Here is a 26313-nt window from a genome sequence, read left to right on the forward strand (position 1 = left end):
GCTGTCCCCCAGCAGATGCCGAGCAGCCGGGAAAGCAGGCCGGCTGGGTGACTGTGAGGAAGAAGCATAGTTCTAAACAGAAGCCCCCTGTACACCACCAACCCGTTCACATCTCTAACTGTTTTTCCCCACTCGGCGACACACCCGCTGAGGATCAAACTCTGGTTATTGGAGACTCTGTTTTGAGAAATGTGAAGTTAGCGACACCAGCAACCATAGTCAAATGTCTTCCGGGGGCCAGAGCAGGCGACATTGAAGGAAATTTGAAACTGCTGGCTAAGGCTAAGCGTAAATTTGGTAAAATTGTAATTCACGTTGGCAGAAATGACACCCGGATACGCCAATCGGAGGTCCCTAAAATTAATATTGAATCGGTGTGTAACTTTGCAAAAACAATGTCGGACTCTGTAGTTTTCTCTGGGCCCCTCCCCAATCGGACCGGGAGTGACATGTTTAGCCGCATGTTCTCCTTGAATTGCTGGCTGTCTGAGTGGTGTCCAAAAAATGAGGTGGGCTTCATAGATAATTGGCAAAGCTTCTGGGGAAAACCTGGTCTTGTTAGGAGAGACGGCATCCATCCCACTTTGGATGGAGCAGCTCTCATTTCTAGAAATCTGGCCAATTTTCTTAAATCCTCCAAACCGTGACTATCCAGGGTTGGGACCAGGAAGCAGAGTTGTAGTCTTACACACCTCTCTGCAGCTTCTCTCCCCCTGCCATCCCCTCATTACCCCATCCCCGTAGAGACGGTGCCTGCTCCCAGACTACCAATAACCAGCAAAAATCTATTTAAGCATAAAAATTCAAAAAGAAAAAATAATATAGCACCTTCAACTGCACCACAGACTAAAACAGTTAAATGTGGTCTATTAAACATTAGGTCTCTCTCTTCTAAGTCCCTGTTAGTAAATGATATAATAATTGATCAACATATTGATTTATTCTGCCTTACAGAAACCTGGTTACAGCAGGATGAATATGTTAGTTTAAATGAGTCAACACCCCCGAGTCACACTAACTGTCAAAATGCTCGAAGCACGGGTCGAGGAGGAGGATTAGCGGCAATCTTCCACTCCAGCTTATTAATTAATCAAAGACCCAGACAGAGCTTTAATTCATTTGAAAGCTTGACTCTTAGTCTTGTCCATCCAAATTGGAAGTCTCAAAAAACAGTTTTATTTGTTATTATCTATCGTCCACCTGGTCGTTACTGTGAGTTTCTTTGTGATTTTTCAGATCTTTTGTCTGACTTAGTGCTTAGCTCAGATAAGATAATTATAGTGGGTGATTTTAACATCCACATAGATGCTGAGAATGACAGCCTCAACACTGCATTTAATCTATTATTAGACTCAGTTGGCTTCGCTCAAAATGTAAATGAGCCCACCCACCACCTTAGCCACACTTTAGATCTTGTTCTGACATATGGCATAGAAATTGAAGACTTAACAGTATTCCATGAAAACCCCCTTCTGTCTGATCATTTCTTAATAACATTTACATTTACTTTAATGGACTACCCAGCAGTGGGGAATAAGTTTCATTACAGTAGAAGTCTTTCTGAAAGTGCTGTAACTAGGTTTAAGGATATGATTCCTTCTTTGTTATGTTCTTCAATGCCATATACCAACACAGTGCAGAGTAGCTACCTAAACTCTGTGAGTGAGATAGATTATCTCGTCAATAGCTTTACATCCTCATTGAGCACAACTTTGGATGCTGCAGTTCCTCTGAAAAAGAGAGCCCTAAATCAGAAGTGCCTGACTCCGTGGTATAACCCACAAACTCGCAGCTTAAAGCAGATAACCCGTAAGCTGGAGAGGAAATGGCATCTCACTAATTTAGAAGATCTTCATTTAGCCTGGAAAAAGAGTCTGTTGCTCTATAAAAAAAAGCCCTCCATAAAGCTAGGACATCTTACTATTCATCACTAATTGAAGAAAATAAGAACAACCCCAGGTTTCTTTTCAGCACTGTAGCCAGGCTGACAAAGAGTCAGAGCTCTACTGAGCCGAGTATTCCTTTAACTTTAACTAGTAATGACTTCATGACTTTCTTTGCAAATAAAATTTTAACTATTAGAGAAAAAATTATTCATAACCATCCCAAAGACATATCTTTATGTTCGACTGCTTTCAGTAATGCTGGTATTTGGTTAGACTCTTTCTCTCCGATTGTTCTGTCTGAGTTACTTTCATTAGTCACTTCCTCCAAACCACCAACATGTCTATTAGACCCCATTCCTACCAGGCTGCTCAAAGAAGCCCTACTGTTAATTAATGCTTCAATCTTAAATATGATCAATCTGTCTTTATTAGTTGGCTATGTACCACAGGCTTTTAAGGTGGCAGTAATTAAACCATTACTTAAAAAGCCATCACTTGACCCAGCTATCTTAGCTAATTATAGGCCAATCTCCAACCTTCCTTTTCTCTCAAAAATTCTTGAAAGGGTAGTTGTAAAACAGCTAACTGATTATCTGCAGAGGAATGGTCTGTTTGAAGAGTTTCAGTCAGGTTTCAGAATTCATCATAGTACAGAAACAGCATTAGTGAAGGTTACAAATGATCTTCTTATGGCCTCAGACAGTGGACTCATCTCTGTGCTCGTCCTGTTAGACCTCAGTGCAGCTTTTGATACTGTTGACCATAAAATTTTATTACAGAGATTAAGGCATGCCATAGGTATTAAAGGCACTGCGCTGCAGTGATTTGAATCATATTTATCTAATAGATTACAATTTGTTCATGTAAATGGGAAGTCTTCTTCACAGACTAAGGTTAATTATGGAGTTCCACAAGGTTCTGTGCTTGGACCGATTTTATTCACTTTATACATGCTTCCCTTAGGCAGTATTATTAGAAAGCATTGCTTAAATTTTCATTGTTACGCAGATGATACCCAGCTTTATCTATCCATGAAGCCAGAGGACACACACCAATTAGTTAAGCTGCAGGAATGTCTATCAGACATAAAGACATGGATGACCTCTAATTTCCTGCTTTTAAATTCAGATATAACTGAAGTTATTGTAGTTGGCCCCACAAATCTTAGAAACATGGTATCTAACCAGATCCTTACTCTGGATGGCATTACCCTGACCTCCAGTAATACTGTGAGAAATCTTGGAGTCATTTTTGATCAGGATATGTCCTTCAATGCGCATATTAAGCAAATATGTAGGACTGCTTTTTGCATTTGCGCAATATCTCTAAAATTAGAAAGGTCTTGTCTCAGAGTGATGCTGAAAAGCTAATTCATGCATTTATTTCTTCTAGGCTGGACTACTGTAATTCATTATTATCAGGTTGTCCTAAAAGTTCCCTGAAAAGCCTTAAGTTAATTCAAAATGCTGCAGCTAGAGTACTGACAGGGACTAGAAGGAGAGAGCATATTTCACCCATATTGGCTTCTCTTCATTGGCTCCCTGTTAATTCCAGAATAGAATTTAAAATTCTTCTTCTTACTTATAAGGTTTTGAATAATCAGGTCCCATCTTATCTTACGGACCTCATAGTACCATGTCACCCCAATAGAGCGCTTCGCTCTCAGACTGCAGGCTTACTTGTAGTTCCTAGGGTTTGTAAGAGTAGAATAGGAGGCAGAGCCTTCAGCTTTCAGGCTCCTCTCCTGTGGAACCAGCTCCCAATTCGGATTAGGGAGACAGACACCCTCTCTACTTTTAAGATTAAGCTGTCTCCATAAAGATAAAGTCTTTCCTTGTCAAATTTGAGCAGAAATAATAATGTGGGCCAGTTTTTTCATATTAAATTGCAGTAGGTAAACTACATATTTGATTCATGCCTTATAATATCAGGCAGACACCAGTGCGCTTGTTGCTGAGGTTTAAAGCTGGTATTTTGTTCAGACAGGTATCTTTTATTGGTTTTTACATCAATGAGGCTGCATGTTTGTTTCAAACTCAACATAATTATTAATTGTGTTCAGTATTTACAAGTTGTGTTTTTGTTGTTGTTTTTTGTTTTGTTTTTTATGAGTTTTGGAGGTCCTGCAACTTATATACTGAAAAATCACACATTTGTTCATAATAATAATAATAATCATGAAAACTGTCACCCTGAGAGTGACTGGTATCTTGCCAAAAGGTGAACAAAAGAGACTACTGCGAGGAATGACCACCATGAAGAGGGACTGACAGGCAAGGGAATACACTATATCCATGCCAAATGTGGAGGCAAAAAAGCTCAAACTGCGACCAGCAAGGCTTTTTTGGTGATTTTAGTGTTTGACCTTCCTGTGACCTTGACCTTGTCTGTAGGACTGCTGCATGTGATTTTACAAGAGTGCGATGATAATTTACACACTGTCACAACCTAAAAAGATCAAAATTTTGCAGGTTATATTGTGATGACATCATCAAATGATGCCATTACCTAAATCTTTTTATTTATATTTATTATAGATATTTATATTCTGGATCCTCTCATCAAGCCCTTTAATTTGGTGTATTACACGACATGTTTTACTGTAATCTGAAATTTGACCTAATTTAGGTGGCATTTGATCTCAAGCGAAACCCTGAAGGTCAAGGTCAATCACTTATTATGGGCAAGGCAAATCACTGTGTCCATGCTAAATTTGGAGGGAAAATTTCAAAAATTGTGATCAGGAAGGTTGTTTTGTTGAATTTAGTATTTGACCTTGCTGTGACCTTGATCTTAATCCTTTTATATGCTGCAAGGTACATTGCTAGGGCTGCTATATCTGAAGTTGCAAGAGTCTGCGATGTAAACTGTGTGCTGCACAGTGAGTTAACAAAACCCTTAAAAATCAAAATTTTGCATGCTTTTTGCATGATGACATCATCAAATGACGTAATTACGTAAAACCTTTGCTATCTTCTGGATCCCCTCATTTAATTCCTTTAATGTGATGTATTACACGACATGTTTTGCTGTAATCTGAAGTTTGACCTTATTTAGGTGACATTTGACCTCAAGTGAAACTGTGAAGGTCAAGATCAATTGTTTAACCCAGGTAATGGCTTATGGGCAAGGCCTATCACTATGTTCATGCCATATTTGGAGGCAAAATTTCAAAAATTGCGACCAGAAAGTTGTTTCCTTGAATTTTATGTTTGACCTAGCTGTGACCTTGACCTTTGATGTTGAGCTTGATTTTTTTGTGCGCTGAAAGGTACCTTGCTAGGGCTGCTATTTGTGAAGTTCCAAGTGTCTGCAATGTAAACTGTGTGCTGCACAGTGAGTTAAAGGTGAAAAATGCAATGATTCCAAGCATCACTACTCTTAGCTTCATAATGGAGTAGAGCAGAGAAGGATTTTCTTTCACCAAAACAGATCAAATCTAGGCTTGCATCTCAGATGTACTTTCTGGCAATTTGTAGCTAAACTTTCAGGTCTTCCTTTTATCCTCCTCTATACCACTTTATCATGAAGATGGATAAGTGGTGATACAAAATGCAAAGCTTGCACTGTGCATAATTTCTCCATTCACAGCCATGTAAGCCTATAACTTCTTCTGGGTTGTCTGGGTGTCTTGGTGGCTTTTTTCACTTTTCTACTTCTTGCACAGTCACTCAGTTTTTGAGAACTGTCTACTGCATGCAGATTTACCATAGAGTGCCATATTGTTTGTATTTCTTTGTAGTTGATGTAAATAAAGTCCAAAACATATTCAATGGTAGCTTTACCATCAGAGAGCCTCGTCCACAAACTACCACAAAAGACTCCAAGTTGTCATTGATGTTAAAGAGGACAATACACAGTCAGTCAATACACAGAACAAACTTTGGATCAGGTTCATTTGGGTAGTTTCTGTACTCATTATGATTTGAAAAGAGTAAACACTGTTGTTTGCCAATAAATGGCTTCACCCAACCACTAACCATGAGTAAAAAAACGTTTTTGTGTTATTGTTCATATTCTCTGGAAAATGGCCAAAAAAAAAAAATCTGCCAGGGTATGTAAACATTTGAGCATAACTGTACATACTGACTAACATATCTTACAAAACTTGGTTTTGGTAAGATAATAATAATTACAATAATAATTACCATTTATATAGGACTTTTCCATGAATCAAAGCACTAAACAAAATAATAAAAGAACAAATGCAAATAAGAAAAACTGCACTGCAACAATGCACAAACATCCCAAAATAAAGAGCTGATATTTGCGACTTATATACTGGTGTGACTTGTATATGAGGTTTTCCTCTTCAAGAGGTATTTTTAACAGGTGCGAGGGCTACCTGCACATTTTTATAAGGTAGTAAAATATTCTTACTAGTCACTTCTCTGATACCTGCAACTCTCAATTTAACTTATTTCATTTATATAGCGCCAAATCACAACAAAGCTGTCTCAGTGCGGTTCATACAAGTAAGGTCTAACCTTACCAACCCCTAGAGCAAGCACACAAATGACAGTGGTAAGGAAAAACACTCTCTGATGATTTGAGGAAAAAACCTCAAGCAGACCAGACTCAAAGGGGTGACCCTCTGCTTAGTCTCCCAAAAAGGTTTACAATACAGAACACAACACAACAACAATTGATGAGAGTCAATGCAGGTGTCCAGTCCACGTTTGGGGGTGGGGTTGGGTGGGTGGGGGGGGGGGGGGGGGGGGGTGTGCTGATAACTCAAGTCTGTTATAGTAAACTCCAGAAAATACAGTACCTATAATTCAAAGGAATAAAGAACGTATGTGCACAAGGTTGCATATTATGATGGCAGCAATACTTTCTCATTGCAGTTCCCCTGTTCTACCACTAGATGCTGTGTGTACGCACAGTCAGAGTTGTGCATATATTTACACACATTCCTAATCATAAGATGGTGTGTAATTACAAGTTGGTAAATTACACACCTTGTATAGAAATGCTCATATGCATGGTTTACACACAAATCTGTACATAGGATCAATTGATAAATGAGGCCCCAAGTCTCACAATCATTAAGACAAGAAGCACCAGGACGCTAAAGACACAGCCCTTCATTCTCCTGCAAAGATATCGACATCACCAAACACCTCTGTGCAGCAACCACATTCATATACTTAAAGGGTTCATATAACTGTTGATATGCAGTAATTATCTGTACAAAAGTGCATATGTACGTATATATAATTTCTGCTTCCGTCGCTGTACTGCAGTGAATAGTTCTCCTTCAGAAATGCAGCGGCCTTATTTTTAAAGAATGTCTTTCTCCCTAGCTTTATACAGCACATAGCCACACAGCGGTGTGAGCGACAAGCAGCTGCTTTTTTTCTCCATTTCTTTTCATCGACAGTCTCCAGCAATTTCACATTGTTTTCATCTTGAAAAACCCACCCACGCTCCACTGCCACCCACTTGTGGAATAGGTGCTTGCTTTTATTTACACTTATTTACATTCACCTGCTTAATACACAGAAAGAATGCAGTCATCAAACACATGCATGGCAATGAAGCATGTTTCTCTATCACACATTTGCGCTCTGGTTCACACCATGTTATCTCGACAGGACGGTTACCATAATGACGATGTTGGGATCGTGATTCAGTCATGCTGTTATCCCGTATTTGGTGGTTGAACCCAGACTGCACTGCCCTAAAGAAAAAGAGAACTGCTCAAAATTGTGTTGTTATTCATTTCAAGCCTTTGTGTGTGGATGACAGGCTCCTACCTTTTTGAAATGGTGAGTTTCACAGCCTTTGCTGTGAACTTGAGTCAGCTTGAGAAGTCACAAGTTTAATAACTTCAGGATCAGTTTAATATCCCTGCTGATTTCACTTGAGCTGTACGACCTCATATGATCATTGCACAAAATCAAAGCTGCATCTTTAATGCAGTGCAGATGGTGTTCATAGATGTAAATGTACAGTAACAAAAAGTATGGCGTCAACCAAGGTACTAAAAAAACTTAAGTCCAGTAGAGCAGATTAGCTCTATAAACTGGAAGAAGTCCTATCCATGACCTGAGGCCCATCAGCCAGTATTTATCCATGGGTACCGTAGCATAAAGCAGATGAGAGTCTATGACTTCCCCAGAATGGAACATCAGTCCATCGTGGGTTATGTTTCCAGCCAAGGCTGGTACTCCACTGAATGGACCAGCATGATCCAGATGTTTTGTTCCAGCCCAGTCTCACGATATTAGATTGTGATACGATCATGAAATGTAGTAGATTTTCATGATGGAGCAGTCTAATCCTAACCCTAACTGTCCCACAGCAGGTCCACAAAACAGCCCAGTCTCGCAGCAATTCACGATCTATTAGATAGTGATACCATCGCAAAATTAGATTGTGATACCATCATGAAAATCTACCACATTTCATGAGGGCATCATGATCTAACAGAGTGATGCCATCATCAACTGATGTGAGACTGCATTGTTTGGTCCAAGAGGGGAAAAAAGCTAAATCACTAAACATGAAGAACAATAGGGATTATTTTCGGCCCCACAAAACATCTAGGCACATTACAAGGACTGCTTTCTTCCATTTGCGAAATATAACAAAGATCCATCCCATCCTGTCTATGGCTCATCCTGAGACTTTGATTCATGCATTTGTCTCTTCTAGATTGGACTATTGTAATGCTCTATTTTCTGGTTTACCACAGTCCAGGATTAGAGGTCTTCGACTGGTTCAAAATGCTGCTGCCAGACCTTTGACACAACGCAGAAAGTTGGACCACATTACGCCCATTTTGGCATCCCTACACTAGAGATCATATTTTAAGGTACTGTTATTAGCTTAGAAAATTGTTCATGGACTTGCGCCTCCCTATCTGGCTGACCTGGGTGCAGGACTTTTCTGTGTTCCATGAGTGAATAAAAAGTCTGCCGGCCACAGAGCTTTCTCCTACCGTGTCCCAGCTCTGTGGAATGATCTCCCGGCACACATATGACGGTCAGATACTGTAGACACTTTTAAATCACGTTTAAAGACTCATTTGTTTTCCTTGTTTTATCATTAGTTTTATTGTGTTATGATGTGTTTTTATTCTTGTGTTCTTTTATGGTTTTGTCTTTTTATTGTGTTTTTAAATTTTTTATTCAGTTTTCTCTGTTTTTATTATGCTGTGTGAAGTGCCTTGAGGCGATCTCGTCGCAGAGCTTGTGGAGACATGAGGTCTCTGGATAGAAAATTCTGGCAATGATGATATCTGTAGGAGGACAACGGTCCAAGTCTGTAGGGTCCGGTGCTTCTGGTTTTAATTTAATTTAATTTAATTAGCTTATAATGCGCCAAATCACAGCAAAAGCCGTCTCAAGGCACCTTACACAAAACGATACAACATAAAATTTAAATAAATAATTTGTTATATAGTTGTGACAACTGGATGCTAATCAGTGATGAAAGATGATTACTGAGCGTCTTTTGTACTAGGTCTATCCAAAGACACCTTGAGTACTACTGGAATGACTGTGTCAAATGAGGGGTTATGTAGGGAGAATGAGATGAAGTGGACTGACTGAATTGTGAGGGCATGTCAGTTATGGCAATACATCCATGTGATGGGTTTTGCTGTGCATGTTTCAACATGCACGTGTTGAAACATTCCTCAGTGCTGGTGACCCTATCTGCTCAACAAGACTAAGGGGACGCCCACATATAATACAGCTGCAGCAAATAGATGGTTCCTTTAAGGAGACCGGGGTGAGTGGTTGCCAGTCAGGACCCAGGATGGTTCCATAGAGTGCAGTATACAGCAGGAGTACATGGGCCTAGACCTGACCATGAAAACCGCTTTGTTGTCTAATATCTTTTAATCTATTTTTGTAGATTACATCTCCATCTTTCCAAATTCTTCAAAATATTCCTTTTACAGATGGTTTATACACATGGACCAGCCTTTCAATCGAGACAAAACAAAAATGTAGTTTAGTTCAACATTTAGATCTCAAATATTCTGGGTAGTAATATTAAAATTCATGCTAAGGCAGAATCTGGAATGTCAGCAGTAATCAGAACAGAAAATGGATCAGTCCCCATGTATGATGCAGTTAGGTACATGTTCACTGAGGCAAGTCTGCTACGAGATCTCTAAAGCTCCAATACTAAGATTTTCTAGCCATCCAGCATGTTTTCTTTTAGCTACAGTGCAAGAAGAGCTGTAACAACACCAGGGAATATTTCAGGATGGACATATTGAAGCAGTGTTATGTTTGTGTTTGGTCAATTCCAGTAAATGAGGCATTGATGTAAAGACCTTCCAGGTAACAGATATCAAAATGGCTTACATCTGCCACAGTGACAGAGTAAATTCTTCTGTGACATGGAACTCTCCTGTGATACGTCTTCTGACAGCTCTATGAAAAGAAAATGTCAATGTTAAAATTAGAAATCAAGTTTTACGAGTGGAATTTTGTATATGATCCTTGTGAGCCTGAGGATGGGCTTTTCAGGATTTAAAGGGTTAGACAGGATGTCACGTAGTGTAATTTTTTGAGAAATAAGGCTCACCACAAAGGGTTGGATAGTCTTTGAACTTTTATGTTCTGTATCAATTCAGTCAAACATTTCTGTGGGTTGCAAATGATTTTCTCATTTCTATTCTGCACACAAGTGATCATTAATGCCACTGTGCTCTTAAAAGTGTTTTTTAGAATGTTGTTACATTTCGTTGTACCGCCATCTTTGGGACTAAGTACCTATTTTGTTGTTTTCACCCCACATCTGTCACCTGTCAGTCAAGCTTCTCTTTCCTCTTCTGCAGTGCCAATCACTGCTCACTAGAACCAGGTCTTCTACATGCAGCAACATAAAATGTGCGACTAGCGAGTTTACATTAGAAATTTAAATAATCTTGTTGATACATAAACACTTTGCATATTTGTTTCTGTGCCTTCTATTAGTCATTTATTTGCCGTTTTTTAAGATTTGAACCCTTGCAATGCAAACATTGAAACGCTTGCATTCCGTCTCATCATATTGTTTCTCCTCCTCACACAGTAGGCAGTAGAGGATGGATTTAGATCACTATTTTTAACCTTGTTGCAGTGCAGGTTGCTCAGTTTTTCTTATTTTAAAATTAACCGTTGCTACTGAAGGATTAAAACCAAAGTGAATTGTTACTACATCTGGTCTTGTTTCCTCGTGTCACCTACGTTTTAGTAAAAAGCAACAGGTAACGTGAAAAAACATAAACTTACCATTTATAGTGCAAAAAACTATCTAACATCAACCAGCATAATGTGAGGTTGGTAGAAAATGTGGAAGCACTGTTAGATAGACCGCGCATGGCCGACTCAACCATCTGCTTATCAAATAATGAACAGAACTTGACTGGGGATACAAGTACCACGAGCAAGCCATTCAAATTTTTTCATACTTGTCCCTTATGCCCATATTTCCAGGTGGCAGTTCTACATGGTGGTAGCTCCAAGTTGCTTACTGCATAATGGAACCCATAGAGAGATGTATCCAGGTATTCCCCAACAAAATCCATCCCTAGGCCACCATCTTCTGGGTGAGAGAGTGTATCTATAGCACACCATTTGACATTTCACACCTTGGACCACTTTGCCTTAGGAGAACCGATCAGCAGCTGATGCCGGCCCCCACCAACTCAGCATATAAGGTCTCGTGGGTACAAAAACACCTTTATCAAGGAATGATGTTGATGCTTGATGTCAGTCACATTACATTGTTCATCTTTGGGAAATGGTGTTGGGTAATTTCTTCCACAAGGTGGCCTGGCTCACTCTTAGAGAGAAGGTGAGGGGTTTGAGCATCTGGAAGGAGGCTGGAGTAAATCCACTGCTCCTATACACTGGAATGATCTACTTTAGGTAATGTTGTGCACTGGAACAGCATGGTTCCAGTATGGTTTCTGTATGCATCCCTTTGGAGGTCTTGCAGGTATATCCAACAGGGAGGAGACTGCAGAGTAGGCTTGAAACTCACTTGATGGATTATATGTCTCATCATGCATAAGTACACCTTGAGATCCACCAGAAGCAGCTGGATAATGTGGTTCAGAGGAGGAACTAATATACCTATCCTGATGTCAGTTCTATACAAAACTATGTCTGACCCTCATCTTCAACTGATCTGCCATGGGACACCCTATCAGGAGTTTATGCCCCTAACAACTTATTTTACAGGGTGACAGGAGTGCAGAAATCCCTTCAACCAGGTAGTTCTTGAGGTTGATTTACATTCCCATCCTTACACAATGTCAGGAACTGTACTCTCACCCTTGGGGCAGGATGAGGAGTACTGTCATCTGGAAGGAGGTCAGAGTAGAAGAGCTGCTCTTTCATCATGGAATTAACCACCAGAGGAAGTTTGGGTATTAGATGAGCAAGGTTTCTGGATAGATCTATTTGGAGGTCTTCCAGGTATAGCCAACTTAGAGAAGATTTCAGAGTAGACCAGAAGCTCACTGGAGGGATAATGCAATAGTTATTTTAGTTTTTGGTTTATGGATTTTTCTAGGACTCGAGGGCCAGAGTTCTAAATAGGTTTCTTCACTTGAACGGGAAAAAGTGTTTTCTTTCAGCATGTTTAGAATATCATTGAATAGCTGGACCTTGGCAGTGTGGGCATTCTTTCTGAAATCAGAACAGTGGGCAAAAAAATGGGTTTTTATTTTATTTTTCAGGCACCAAATATATGTACAAAAATGTTATTATTTATTCACTTCTTTAATTGAATATAAAAACATTATTATACTTTTTTACATGTAAAGTGAAGCTGTTTTTTGTTTTATTACATATTTATTTATAAATAGTATATATATATATATATATATATATTTATTTTTTTTTACTATATACTTATGTTGGTGTTTTTTGTTTGTTTTGTTTTTGTGCACATTATTTTTCAAAACAACAAAATTAATGGCCAATATTTTTGGCCATTGCTATTTTTGGCATTGATGACATGTCAAAAAGGGTAACTGGCAACTGGCCATTCCTACAGCAATGCATCATTTAATATCATTATATGAATGAGACAAAGCTATGCACAACTAATGACTACCCTAACACACTTTGATTTTCTGTCAGAACATCCTGAATGAGTTAACAAAATCACATTCACCACTCACATTTCATCGGCAGTCTGTCGTATTTCTGACTGGCACTCATCAGTAGATCAAAGACTTGCACTCTGTCTTGTCAGGCTTCTCTTTTTCTTCGGGAATGCAGAGTCTGGTTCTTACCAATAGGTACTTCAACCTGAATTCTGCTAATTCTGACATGGTCATTTTTTTGTCCAATGCCAGGGCGATTGTTGTGCTCCCTCATGATGGCTCCAGGCTTGCTGATATGGAACATATTTCGTTGCCTCCATCTCCACATGATCAACTGACAATGTAACCAACATTTTCATGGGCTGACACTCTGTGAAAGAACTGGTTTTTTGCCCACATCTCTTTCATGAACGATACACACACAAAATGTGGCATGTTCCGCCATCTTGTTTGGTGCTGAACAACAATGATCAAATAAAACCATGCGAATCTTGAAATTTTTGGGCAGCACACCTAGCAGTCGGGCAGGAAAAATATTTAAAAAGCACCCAGGGGCAATGTTTTTTCACTGAGTCTGCGATTTTTAGAGCAGTTGGTAGATCCGTAAACCAATAAATATGGTGTAGCATGTCCCATCAGGTAAGAAAACATCTTGGGATCCACCAGAGGGAGCTGGAGAATGTGGCTGGGGAGAGATGTTGCTTTTCCGAGCCTGTTGCCATGATGATCTATACTGCCAAAAATAAGTCTGGGACATCTCGTTAGATGAGTTCACCTTGGAAGAGACTACAAGGAGCTCATGTTACGAAACAGCTTATTTTACAGGGTGACAGGGGTGCAGAAGACCCTTCAGTGAGGTAGGATGTTCGCACTAAAGACCATTCCTCTACCAGGTCAGCCAAAGGGGAATTCCCCATTAGCCAAGCTAGCGGGAACGTCTTTTCAATCAGGACCCGGGACCTTCATCCCGCTACAGTTTGAAATTGGATGCCTCCTAGACGCCTACCTTTGGAGGTCTTCTAGATATGCTCAACTGGACCTGACAGTAGACCCAGAATGTGACTAGGGAGAAGAACTGCTCTACCTAACCTGCTGCCACTCCAACTAAAGGTAAGCGATGGGGAAAGGGTGGATGAACATCACAATAGCAATCTGTGGGTCTTGGAATGAGTCACAGGTGCCCAACATTGTTTTGATTTGTTCAGTTGGGTCTGATCCAGCACTTTCCTTTGACAGACATGAAAAAAAAAACTCATGTAATTCTAAAATGCAAACTTTAAAATTAATGGCTTTACAGCAGGTGTAGGTGTGTTTGTGTGCCTTGAGCAAGCACACACACATGCACACAACTGATGCGTAGGGGTGTGGAGTGGTCAACTGATGAGGCACTGTGGAGGCTGAGAGCTTGGTTGAGTGGTGAGTGGGTTGGAAGCCTCCTCTCCTTGGAGCAAAGCACACACAGAGCTGGAGGAGGTGGAGGCAGCGGTAGCAGTGCAGGCTTTGCCGTTAGTCCATTGATCAGCAGAGAGGTTGACAGACTTAAAACACCAGTCATCAGACTGCCGGAGAGCAGAGAGAAGGATGGAAAGGAGGATACTCCTGCAGCAGGAGAGGCAGAAAGAATAATATAAAAGTCAGAGAGAGAAAGAGAGAGACAGAGAGAGCAGGTCTATAGGAGACATAAAAAAGGTAGATCAAACCATGTGGGGCTGTCCTGGGTTTTAACTGTCTGGAGGAATCCTGCTGGTGAGTTGATGTTTCAGTTTCTGCAGCAATATCTGTGCACATACTGTCGGATGCCTATTTGTATGCCTGTGCGCGCCTGGTGCTGGCCATGCTTTGGTGTTTGAGCCACTGCAGAGAGATGTTTGTCTCCACGATGCAGCAGCAAAGCAGGACGAGTACAAATCTCAGGCACTGCAGATGAACCACTCATGCTGTTATCTGTGCAATTAGAAATAGAAATAGAAAGACACGAGAATGGAAAAAAAAACAACAGCGACTCGATGCTGCGGAATTCAGACAGAGCTGTTCAGCTTACAGGGTGCAAAAATCAGCAGCACTCGCTTCTGACATTTTCAAGTTGTCGCCTGTGAGGAAACACATAGGTGATATTCCTACCAAGCTGTTTGCGTGTGCTTGATCCCTTCAGGCTGATGTGGTGCACTGAGAAAGAAAATAAGAATAGAAGTCTGTTGGATTTACATGATTTTAATATATACATTGGTTCCACATGATCAGAACATGTCCAGATAACACAATTTTCTTATGTTTCTCAATTAGAAACATAAGGAAATTCTGTTTGAATAGAATAGAATAGAATAGAATAGAACACCCTTTGTTGTCATTATACAAAATGTACAAAGACATTGGAGAGAGTTTCTCCTTTATTCAGTGCAAACAAATAAAGTGGGGGAAAAGTAAATAATCATAAGAATAAAATCCTACAGGATGGTGCAATGAAAATCTACAAATATAGATAAGAGTATAAGATGATTGTATTGGACGGATGAAAAAAATGTTGTGGAAATATAAATCATGCATCCTTTTGAGGAACTGTCAGCAGTAATATACTGAAATGCTAAACAAAAAAAAAAAAAAAAAAAAATGAAGCAACTGCTTCATAAGTTTTTTTCACTTGTTTGGAATGCTATAAAAACACTAAATTAAGTAATTAAGAAAATGATTCACTCTTGAAATGTTTGAAATCTAAATTAAGCAATTGCTTCAGAAAATAATTCACTCTTGAAATGCTTGAAAACTAAATGAATTGCTTTAGAAAATGATTTTTTTATTAAGAAAAGCAAAAAGCAATTGCTTCAGAAAAGAATTCATGTTTTAAAATGCTTGAAAACTAAATGAAGCACATAATTTAGAAAATTAGGAATTCTTTTTGAAATTTTTAAGCCTAAATGAAGCAATTGTTTCAGAAAATAACTGACTCTTTTGAAATACTTTAAAAACATGAAATTAAAGCAATTGCTTAAGACAATTATTCACTCTTGAAATGTTTGAAAACTAAATGAAGCAATTGCTTCAGAAAACAATTCACTGTTTTGAAACAAAAAATAGAAGAAAACAATTGCTTCAGGAAACAATACTCCATTCTGAAACACAGAAAATGCTAAACAATTTCTTCAGAAAATAACCAACTATTTTGGAATGCTCAAAACAGAAAATGAAATGCTGTTTCAGATAACAATCGACTAACAAAATAAAATTTGAAAATTGTATCTGTTGAAATTCCTAAAGACTAAATGAAGCAATTGCTTCAGAAAATGATTCACTCTTGAAATGCTTCAAAACTAAATGAATTGCTTTGGAAAGTGATTATTAATTAATATTTAATTAAGGAAAACAAAGAGCAGTTGCTTCAGAAAAAGGATTCATGTTGTAAAATGCTTGAAAACTATATGAAGCACATACAAGTACTTTAGAAAATTATGAAATCTTTTTAAAATTCATGAAGCCTAAATGGAGCAATTGCTTCAGAAAATGATTCACTCTTTTGAAATGTTTGAAACAATTCACTGTTTTGAAATGCTAAAAAAAAACTAAAAAAACACAATTGCTTCAGGAAGTAACACTTCATTCTGAAACACACAAAACACTAAATTAAACTATTTCTTCAGAACTATTTTGGAATAATCAAAACATAAAATGAAATGACTGTTTCAAATAATGGCCGAATGACAAAACACTAAAGACAACTATTGCTTGAGAAATTGAATCTGACTGAAAAAACTTGGTTCAAATAATTCCATGCTTCAAAACACCGAGTGAAACAACTGCATCACAAAGTGCCTTCTTGTTTTGACACCTTCACTGTTTTGAATTCAAAACACACAATGGAACATATAATGATTCAGTGCTCCAAATACAAATGAAACAACTTTAGAAAATGATTCATTGTTAGAAAACATGTGAAATGTGAGTGAACCTGAAGTTGTAACGTGTTTGTGGGCAGTGCTCCTCCCTGCCATAAATAAACACATTTGTCAGCATTTCTGAACAGAAAAATGAAAAGGAAAAAAAGTTGATCAGAAATCACAGCAACACCCCAGAGTTGATGTGAAGAGGAAGAACTGAAATGATCAGATTGTTACATTTTAGACGTTTAATTCATAGTTGTGATGAAATCTGTGGATGCAGAACCATCACAAAATGACTGAGCCACGAGTCACAGACACTCGTGGCTCTGCTCCCTATTCGGGGGGCCAGATCGGGGCCCCGCGCCCCCATTTTGGCACCACAGCAGCTGAAGAACTCCCCCCCATGATATGGAGGCAACATGCGTTGACGTGTCGCGCAGCGCTTCCGACCACCAGTATCGGTATTTGCGTCTCGGGCGCACACGCACGCACGCAGCAGCAGCAGTACATTACGGGGACACGCGGCCGGGGCAGTCACGGTAAGTGCAACCACTTTTTGTTTTTTCCTCTCTTAATTTCACCCACGAATGTTTCAGAACTCCAGCCAGCCTCGGCTTGTCGTCGTCGTTTCTGCAGAAATGGAAGTTTAAGAAACTTTTTTTTCTTTTTTTTTTTTTTTGCGCGTTCGTCGGCACGATCACAGCCTTTCCACGCAGGTTGCGCAACACGGCGTGCGTTGTTGGAGAGAATCAACATCGTGAAAACCATCCAAAACTGCTGCTGTGGTTTTGAACCGACGTGTCGGATGAAGTCCGTTTCATCACCTCTTTTCCTCTTTTCTTTTCTCCGTGGAGCACCATTTCTCCACAAAGCGACCCTTTTTACGCACAAAAGCGCCGCTTTTGAAGCGAAAAGAAGACGCCGACGGTCCGCCAGCAACGATCACTTCGGGGTTTTGTTGTTGTTGTTTTTTTCCAACTTAAACGTTTTGCTGGTGAGAGTTTTGGGGGCAAAGTGTGCTGCTCAGTCGCGTTTAGTGTGCGTGGGGCGGCAATGCGCAAAGTGTGTGGTCTTTCCAAAGCTCTCCACCCCCGCAGAGACGCGCGGCCGGCGCGCGCGCCCGCACGCACACAAGCCCTGCGTGTCACGGTCGTGCGTGGTCGTCTCTGGTTCTCAGGAATGCGCCCGGCGTTTTTCCTCTGGATTTTGCACATTAAGAACAGTTTGGGACGCGCGCGCTCGGAACCAGTGCCACCAGTCAAGCGAAGAATCCGGTGAAAGTGACGCCTCCGCTTGCAGATTTCAAATTAATGGTCGCACAAAACCACAACACGCAACAGTGATGCAAACAAAGGAAATAGCGTTCAATTGTCATTTTTTAAAAAATGACTAGGGGAGACTGGGGTTGCCTGTCACACTTTCATATTTATTTATATATTAAATTTGCTTCATAATATAATCTTCAGAACATAATCCAAATGTAATGTTTTTTCTAGGAAATGTGCATTTATCATATATATACTGGAAGGGCATCCGGTGTAAAACCTGTGCCAAATGCACATGCCGATCCATAATGGACCTGCTGTGGTTGACCCCAAGTGAAGCGAGAAGCCAAAAAAACTTACTTTTATATTGGACAAACCCTCTGTTGTGTCATATTTACAGGGTGACAGGGTGAAACATTTCAGCAAGGTGAACTGTTTTCACTCACCACTGGCAGTGTGACACAGCCGTTGGCAGTGTACCGGCCTGCTTGTTGACTCCTTTTAAAATTTTCAGTAAATGTAACTTGTAGCTTTCCATCAACTAGAGGTGGGCGGATCGATCCTAATATCGATCATATCGATACCAACACTGGTATTGATATTGAATGATCCTCATGTAAAAAGATCGATACTCGAGCTTTTTTTTTCTCCTGCACACACTGACTGCTGCGCACACAGATAGTCTACTCTCTGTAAGAGCATGCGCTGCACTGTGTCACACAACACGGAGCAGCACACCCTTGTATTGTGGTTTGTCAGCCCTCTACCTCAGGAGATTTTAAGTTGTGTTGAGTGATATTTTTTTAAACAAAAATGTTGATTGTGATAATAAAGTATTTTGTTGTCACGTACATTGTTTGGCGAAATTCTATCCTAGGTCTTTTGGATCCTTTGGATGTATGAAGCTTAAATATGAAAAAGTATCAGTATCGATATTGCCGATACTGGGCCTGTATTTACTTGGTATGGGATCAATACCAAAATTCCCGGTATCGCCCACCTCTGCCATCAACTGCTCAGTGCTTATTACACTGTGCATTCACCTCAATAAAAGACAAAATCTGTAGGAGCTTTAGATTTTCTGTTTCTTGAAAAGCTAAATCAACACAAAACAGATTTAGATTTAGAAAAATTAAAACATCTTAGAATTTAGGGTGGATTAAAAATACTCCACAAAATATTACCTCAACAATGGACGACAGAAAAATGGGAACTTTTGTGTCAAACTGAATAATGCCATTTACATAGTAAGATACAAGCAGAATGGCAATCTACCTGTGTGATAAACAACCCCAGTCTCCCCTATAAAAGGAGGTTCAAGTATGGTAATTAAATTTCTCTATATGCTGCATTTTAGGAATCAAATCACACACAACAAAACATCTCAAGTTAATATCTTGTGTTTTAAAATGAACACCACATTATAGAACTTTCCATTGATTAATAAGGTATTTTTCCTTCAGTTTGAATCCATAATGTCTGTCAGATTTATGAAAAAAGTTTAAGAAGTTTTCATATTTGCCTTTTCTCTCCTCCCCTCAAGTTTCAGAACTGCAGTCTTATTTTGAAAGGAATATCTGGTTTTTGCTGGGTGAACTGTAGCTATCTTGATGATGGAGGGAGGGTGGTATTCTCCCTGTCTGGGAGAATTTTTGTGTTTTTGGTATGTGATTACCCCGAGGAGAACCCATAACTAAAGAGGAGGAGGAGGAGTTTAGGATACTTTCCTCACCTTCCACATTATTTGAGCTGCTGACATGTCGTTTCCTCACATGACACCCGTAACCTCCGATCAGATTGATTACAGCTCGACAACGTGGCCACATGACCTCATCACTAATACACAAATAGCACAGGGAAACTACAAATCCCAGAAAGTCAGTCAATCGATTTTTAAGAATCCCAAGAGGCAAAATTAGCTACGTTGCACAATATAAAAGCACATTAACGGAAAAATTTAGCATCAATGGACCCAGATCCAGTTAAAGTGGGTTCATATTGTTTTTCGTACGCCATCTCCAATACTGCATGTGCAGTGTGTTGCTATGGAGACGCGAGACAAGCCACGTGGTGGTGCACTGTATCAAAATCCAAAATTTACTGGACTGTGACATGAATTGTGCTGACTGTTCTCAGCACATTTAATGGCTGTAGAGCAGTGACTGCTCAAAATGGACGTGATAATAATAACGCACTGTCAGATGGAGGAAGTCGGACATCCTGGACAGTCGCCATTTTTTTAGTGAGTGAAGACACAGTGAACGTCTCTCTCTCTGTTTTGTAACAGTTTGAGTGATATTGGAGTTATGTCCCTGGCTGTACAGCCAATGAGATACAAAATTAGGGCCTAAAGCAATTGACAATGTTTTTCTGCTGAGCACAAAGTAACACTGTCAACTGTTTTTAATAACTCCACTCACATTTAATCACTATGCTCTCATTCATACAACAACCGTAGCGTACTGCAAGTTTGACCAGGAGGGCACAGATAACCAAAAAATTAACTTTAATAACAGATAATCAGATAACTGAAATGTTATCTTTGATAAAGATAAAACGATAAACCACCCAAAAATGTAACAGAAGTTACAGATAACCGATTAAATTCCTGTATTGTCTCTAGTACATTTGCAACTACTAACAAGCTGAATTTGAGTTTTAACACCATGATTGCTTCTGGTAGCATCAAAAGCGACAACAGACCCAAACAATGAGCCCACACTTCTGTCTTTGAACATTTTGCCCCCTGCTGGAAGCTCTTGTTTACTACATGGCTTCCAGCACAGAAGCAAGCTGAGAGGAGTCGCAAAGCTCAACTCTCTATTCAGTCATAATGCTGCCTTCAGGCGGAGGTCTTGGAAAATAAAGCAATGCTGAGTTATGATTTGGTGTGTAAATAAAATGAATACTGATAGAATAACTCCATTAATGTCAATTCTGTCATTTGTACAAAGTTAAAATATAACATATCTTTTAATGTTGAATAATGCACTAATTCTGAAGTTTTGTAACAAACAGACAGATCGCAAAGGATTCTGGGTAAACTGTGCCTCCGCTAAACACTGATTGGTTGAGTCATTCATTATGTAAACCAACACATTAATGTGACGTGTGTCATGCGTTGGTGTTTACAGATAAATGTCATTTTGTAAAATATTCCATTTTTTTATTTGTAAAAACAGGCATTTTTACAGAGCCCTGGAAGTGTCATCGCAAAATGTTTTGCATGTGGAGAGAATGTGCGCTCATTTTATTATATTGTGCGCACGTTTTATTATATTGTGCGCACGTTTTATTATATTGTGCACCCGTTTTATGATATTGTGCACACATTTTAAGCATCATTTGAGTAAAACAAGGGCACGATCTACTTAAACGTGGCCACAAGTTGTAAAACGTGCACTCAGTATTGTGTTGACACATAAATGTTGGCTATTAGCCAACAAACCAGGAGACAGTGTAATACATTTCCCCATTAGAAATGGATCTGGTCAGAGTGTATCATCATGGTTTGGGTGCACAAGGACATATAGAGAACTCCAGCTACCCAGCATGACATCATCTGGAGTTTAAGTACATTAAAAAGGATGCTGAGGGCGAAGTGTCTTCCCATTGTGAGGATGACAATTTATGATGAAGTTCATTTTGAACGAAAGGAAAACGTGCACACATTTTATTAATTCTAGGGCTCAATTAAAGGAAAATGTGCGCACAAATTATCATGGCCAGAAAAAAAAAAAATCACTTTAAGTGACCTCTCCAGGGTTCTGTACTCCCATCGAGAGTTTTTGTTAATTAAGTTTGAAAAAAAAACCTTCTGTTTATGTTTTGCTTCTGGAAACACGAGTCCAACGTGTGGTCTTTGAACGTACGTATAATGTGTGTGAGAACATAAATCGTACACTCTGAACTTTTACACCATGCGGTTCTGTGGTACACTTTGAGCTGTAGCTGAGTACAGTGATTGAAAATATATCGGCCCAGCTTCAGGGCCAAATGTCTTGAACGTCCCATTTTCCTCAGGCTTTGAAAGAGAAAAGCATGTTCAACAGGTGCTGGCTTCATCCTTAAATAGGGGACACCTGATTCACACCTGTTTGTTCCACAATGTGCTGAGAACATCCCCTTTTCTACTTTTTTTTTACTAATAGCCCAATTTCATAGCCTTAAGAGTGTGCATATCATGAATGCTTGGTCTTGTTGGATTTGTGAGAATCTACTGAATCTACTGGTACCTTGTTTCCCATGTAACAATAAGAAATATACTCAAAACCTGGATTAATCTTTTTAGTCACATAGCACTACTATTATTCTGAACACTACTGTACATCACGCCACCTTCCTCCGTAGTCTACAATTTCACAGCCACAAATTTGAAGTAGCTCTTAGCTAACCAGAGTCTTGAATTTCAAATCAGACATCCCCATGACAATTGTTTACACTTAAGATATTGCCCATTTTTTAACAATATTTAGGTAAGAAAGATTTGAAATCACTATATTAAATCACTTCACAGTGATGAAAATGGGCCATGGCAAAAAGGGCCAAAGGCTCAAAGCACCTGGTGGGATGTCTGGGGGTTGTCGCCCAGAAAAATTTGAGATCTCAGATGCATTGTGGTGAATTTTCAGGTCTATTTACCCACCAAAAAAATCTTTAAAAAAATGTCATTTTTTGTTGGGTCAGGTCAATCTTTCCACTCCCGTCTTTTCACACAATTTGTATTGTGCTACCAGCCTTTAATCCAAAAAACATACATTGTGGTTCAGAAAAGTACACAGTAAATGACAATTCAAAGAACTCAAAAATAAGAATTCTCAGTACTCAATTCAAATGGAACAATAGGAGTATTTATGGCACATTAATGCATCAACTTGTTAAGTGAGTTTTCCTAGTTTTGGCATGAACTTTGGAGCTATTGATTATCTGTTTTCAAATTCTTGGCCACCTTAAAATCCTTACAAATGTATTTTTACTTATGATTAATTTTTGATTACTGTAAATTTGAAGTTAAAAAACTTTTTTTTACATTAGAAAACTTTATTTTTAGACAAATAAAATAGCACGAAAAGTAATGTGCGCATGCAGTATTGGTAGATGAATTAATTAATTCAACAAATTTTTACATGTTTCTGATGTGGGACAAGAAATGCTGATTTTGGGCAGTTTGCTCAGTGGGCATCCAGATATATCTTGTTGCTCTGGCTTCCCGCTATGTTGTTCTTCTTCACTTTGCTTGGTGTCTAAGCCAGTGAAGGTTTGTAGTTGCTTGGCATCCTGTTTGGGTGTACTCCAGATTTCCAGACCATAGAGGAATATGTATTAGATGTTAAAGATATGAAGATTGATCTTTAGGTTTACGTATGTCTTCAGCATTCCAGATTGGTTTGAGAGAAAGAAAGACTGTTCATGCTTTTACAGTTCTTGTTTGAATGTCCTTGTCAACACCACCACCTATTCCAACAGTACTTTCCAAATAGGTCAAATTTGCACCTCTTCTACGCATTTCTCAATCAGTTTGCAATGCTGGGTTGCTGATCCATTTTTGTGCGTGACCTTGATTATGTAAAGTAGTAGTAGTCTTATTCTTCTTGGTGACATTTTAATCAATTGATGTTTATTGCACCAACTGCTAAATGTGAACGAGGACCAACATACTGAAACAGTGAGTGGTATCACAGTTTAGATTTTCTTTTACACCACCAAATATTTAGCTATCACTAATGTTTAGCATTATATCCCCTAAAATTAAGCATGCAAATCTAGTACAGTGCCATCTATTGTGGAGGTGTAATTTTGCTTTATACAACTGAGTGGATCCTTGTCATTTGATTGGTGGCTTGTATGTCATATGACATGGATTATTTATGCCATTTGCCATTGTGTTTAATTGACCGTGCAATAGTTCTTTTTAGTGTGCAATTTCGGTCCAATATGAAATGTTCTATTGCACACCCCGACCACCGCGCATGCTCACACTACCGGGGGCGGTGTTTAGCTAAACATGGCAGAGTTTGTTTTGCTGGTGGACGACAATCTGAAGGAGCTAATGGACAGTGCTAATTCTTTTAACCAAAAAAAATTCACCACGCTGTAAGCCATCTGGAGGCATGAAGAGCTGTTAGGATGAAAAGCTGACAAATTTCTGATGTGTTTTTTCACTGGAGTGAGGAAAACAGACGGCAGTCTGTGCAAGAAGTCAGTGGGCGGCATCATGGACTACTGAGAACAATTTTGGACTCCTATTTAAAGTTTGTGTTGGACTGTTAAGCAGCAGTCCCTTTTCTGTTGTTTATAAATATATAAAATGTCAAATGACAAGGATCTGTTTTCACCGTTATAAATAATGCATGTTTTTCCATTCTTTCAATGGAACGAATATTTAATTCAGTGAAAGCTGGAACGTACCATTCAACTCTGCTTTGCCTTATTGAATGGTAAGTTCCATCTTTCACCTCATGAATTATTCATACCATTGAACTTATAAACATTCATTATTTGTATATTAACAAAGCTTCCTTCAAGCCTTACCATTGAATCCCGACCATCTGGTTTTCTTAAATTTTGATTTTACTTGTTAATAAAATTAGAAAGTTGCTACAAATATCTCTCTCTCTCTCTCTCTCTCTCTCTCTCTCTCTCTCTCTCTCTCTCTCTCTCTCTCATATAAATATATATATATATATATATATATATATATATAAAGATGTTACACTTGAAAAAAGTGACATTTTAATGTGACATCCTCATTACAGAATATAGCAATCTGTACTGCATGATGATTGACTTCAAAAATCTAACGTTACTCCATCGCTTCTCTCAAATTCTTTCCTACCATTAACAACACCAGCCTGTAAACTTTCAGATTTTAAAGCAGCCATACTTCAGCTCGCTGTCAACTTCAGACATACAGCAGCATTACATTTGACATATTAAATGGGGTTTACCAGATTTGCATAAAACCAGCAGAGCTTTGACTGTTCTTCAGCATTTCTATCGAAACGTAATCACCCACTCGCTAACGACAATTACAATAATGGACTGATTGTTGGATTATGCCACCAAAGTGGTTTTAGCACACATCTGCATAATTGCTCATAGCACATACGCGCCTTTGGGCTCCTGGCTGCCATTAACTGTCTGAGAGAAGAGGCTTATGAGGAGCTCGGAGCCGCTTGCTGTTGGAGGAACAGTAGAAAATTGTATGCAACTGTATTAGCTTTTGTCTTATTGGTGAGTGTTTCTGGATTAGGTGATGCACAGGGCACAGCAGCTCAGTGAATGGTTGCAATCAGACAGACAAAATAACTGAGGTGCCCCTAAGCAAAAGCGCCAAGTACTAAACCTACTGTTGCTTGTGGCTGTGTAGAGCCGTTAAGCAAGATGGTGGAAAACTGAGGTGGCAATGTTAGAAATATGCAAACAAGGGGCAGACTTTAAAAAAATAAAATATAATCATATGAGTTACGTTGCAGCTTCAACTTTTCTGAGTTTAGAACTGTGACCGGTAAGGTTACACAAACAGTCCAGTGAGTGTAAGGATAATTGTAGCAAAAACAGTCAGGAACAAGCACCTTTGAGGGTTGCTTCAAAGGGTTTATTCGAAGTTTGGTCACATGGTAGCAATTCAGACAAAGGGGGCAGTGGCCAGACTGACACAAATATGTGTCCATTTGCGACTGCATTGACAAACATAAGAAGGAGGATGAAAATTTGGAGATTTCAGGCTAATCACAAAACTCTGGTAGGTGTGTTTGAAAAAGAGTTCATTCAACAGACACAAAACATATATATATATATATATATATATATATATATATATATATATACACTGATCTTTGGGAAATACACACTAATAGTGGACTATCCTTTTCTGTGTCTGTACTCCACACACATATATAGTATGTATGTATGTCCATATACAAAATTTGCATAGGCCAGCTATGATGCCCAGCAACTTATTTGGGGACCGTGCAGATTTTTAGGATGTTCCAGAGAGCAGCCTGGTCACCTGACTCCGAGGCTTTGCAAAAATCAACATAAGTTGCAAAGAAGCACTGACGATATTCACGCTTGTGTTCAGTGAGTACTTGTAGAGCTAGGATGTGGTCTATGGTTGACTAATCATTGTAAGCGCCCTTCCCAGCACAGACAGTAATACCCCAGTAGTTGTTGACATCTCTGCGATCACTCTTTCTTTTACAGACTGGGACAATAAGAATTTTCTT

Source organism: Thalassophryne amazonica, chromosome 1 (genome assembly GCF_902500255.1).
Source record: "Thalassophryne amazonica chromosome 1, fThaAma1.1, whole genome shotgun sequence".
Taxonomy (NCBI): Eukaryota; Metazoa; Chordata; class Actinopteri; order Batrachoidiformes; family Batrachoididae; genus Thalassophryne; species Thalassophryne amazonica.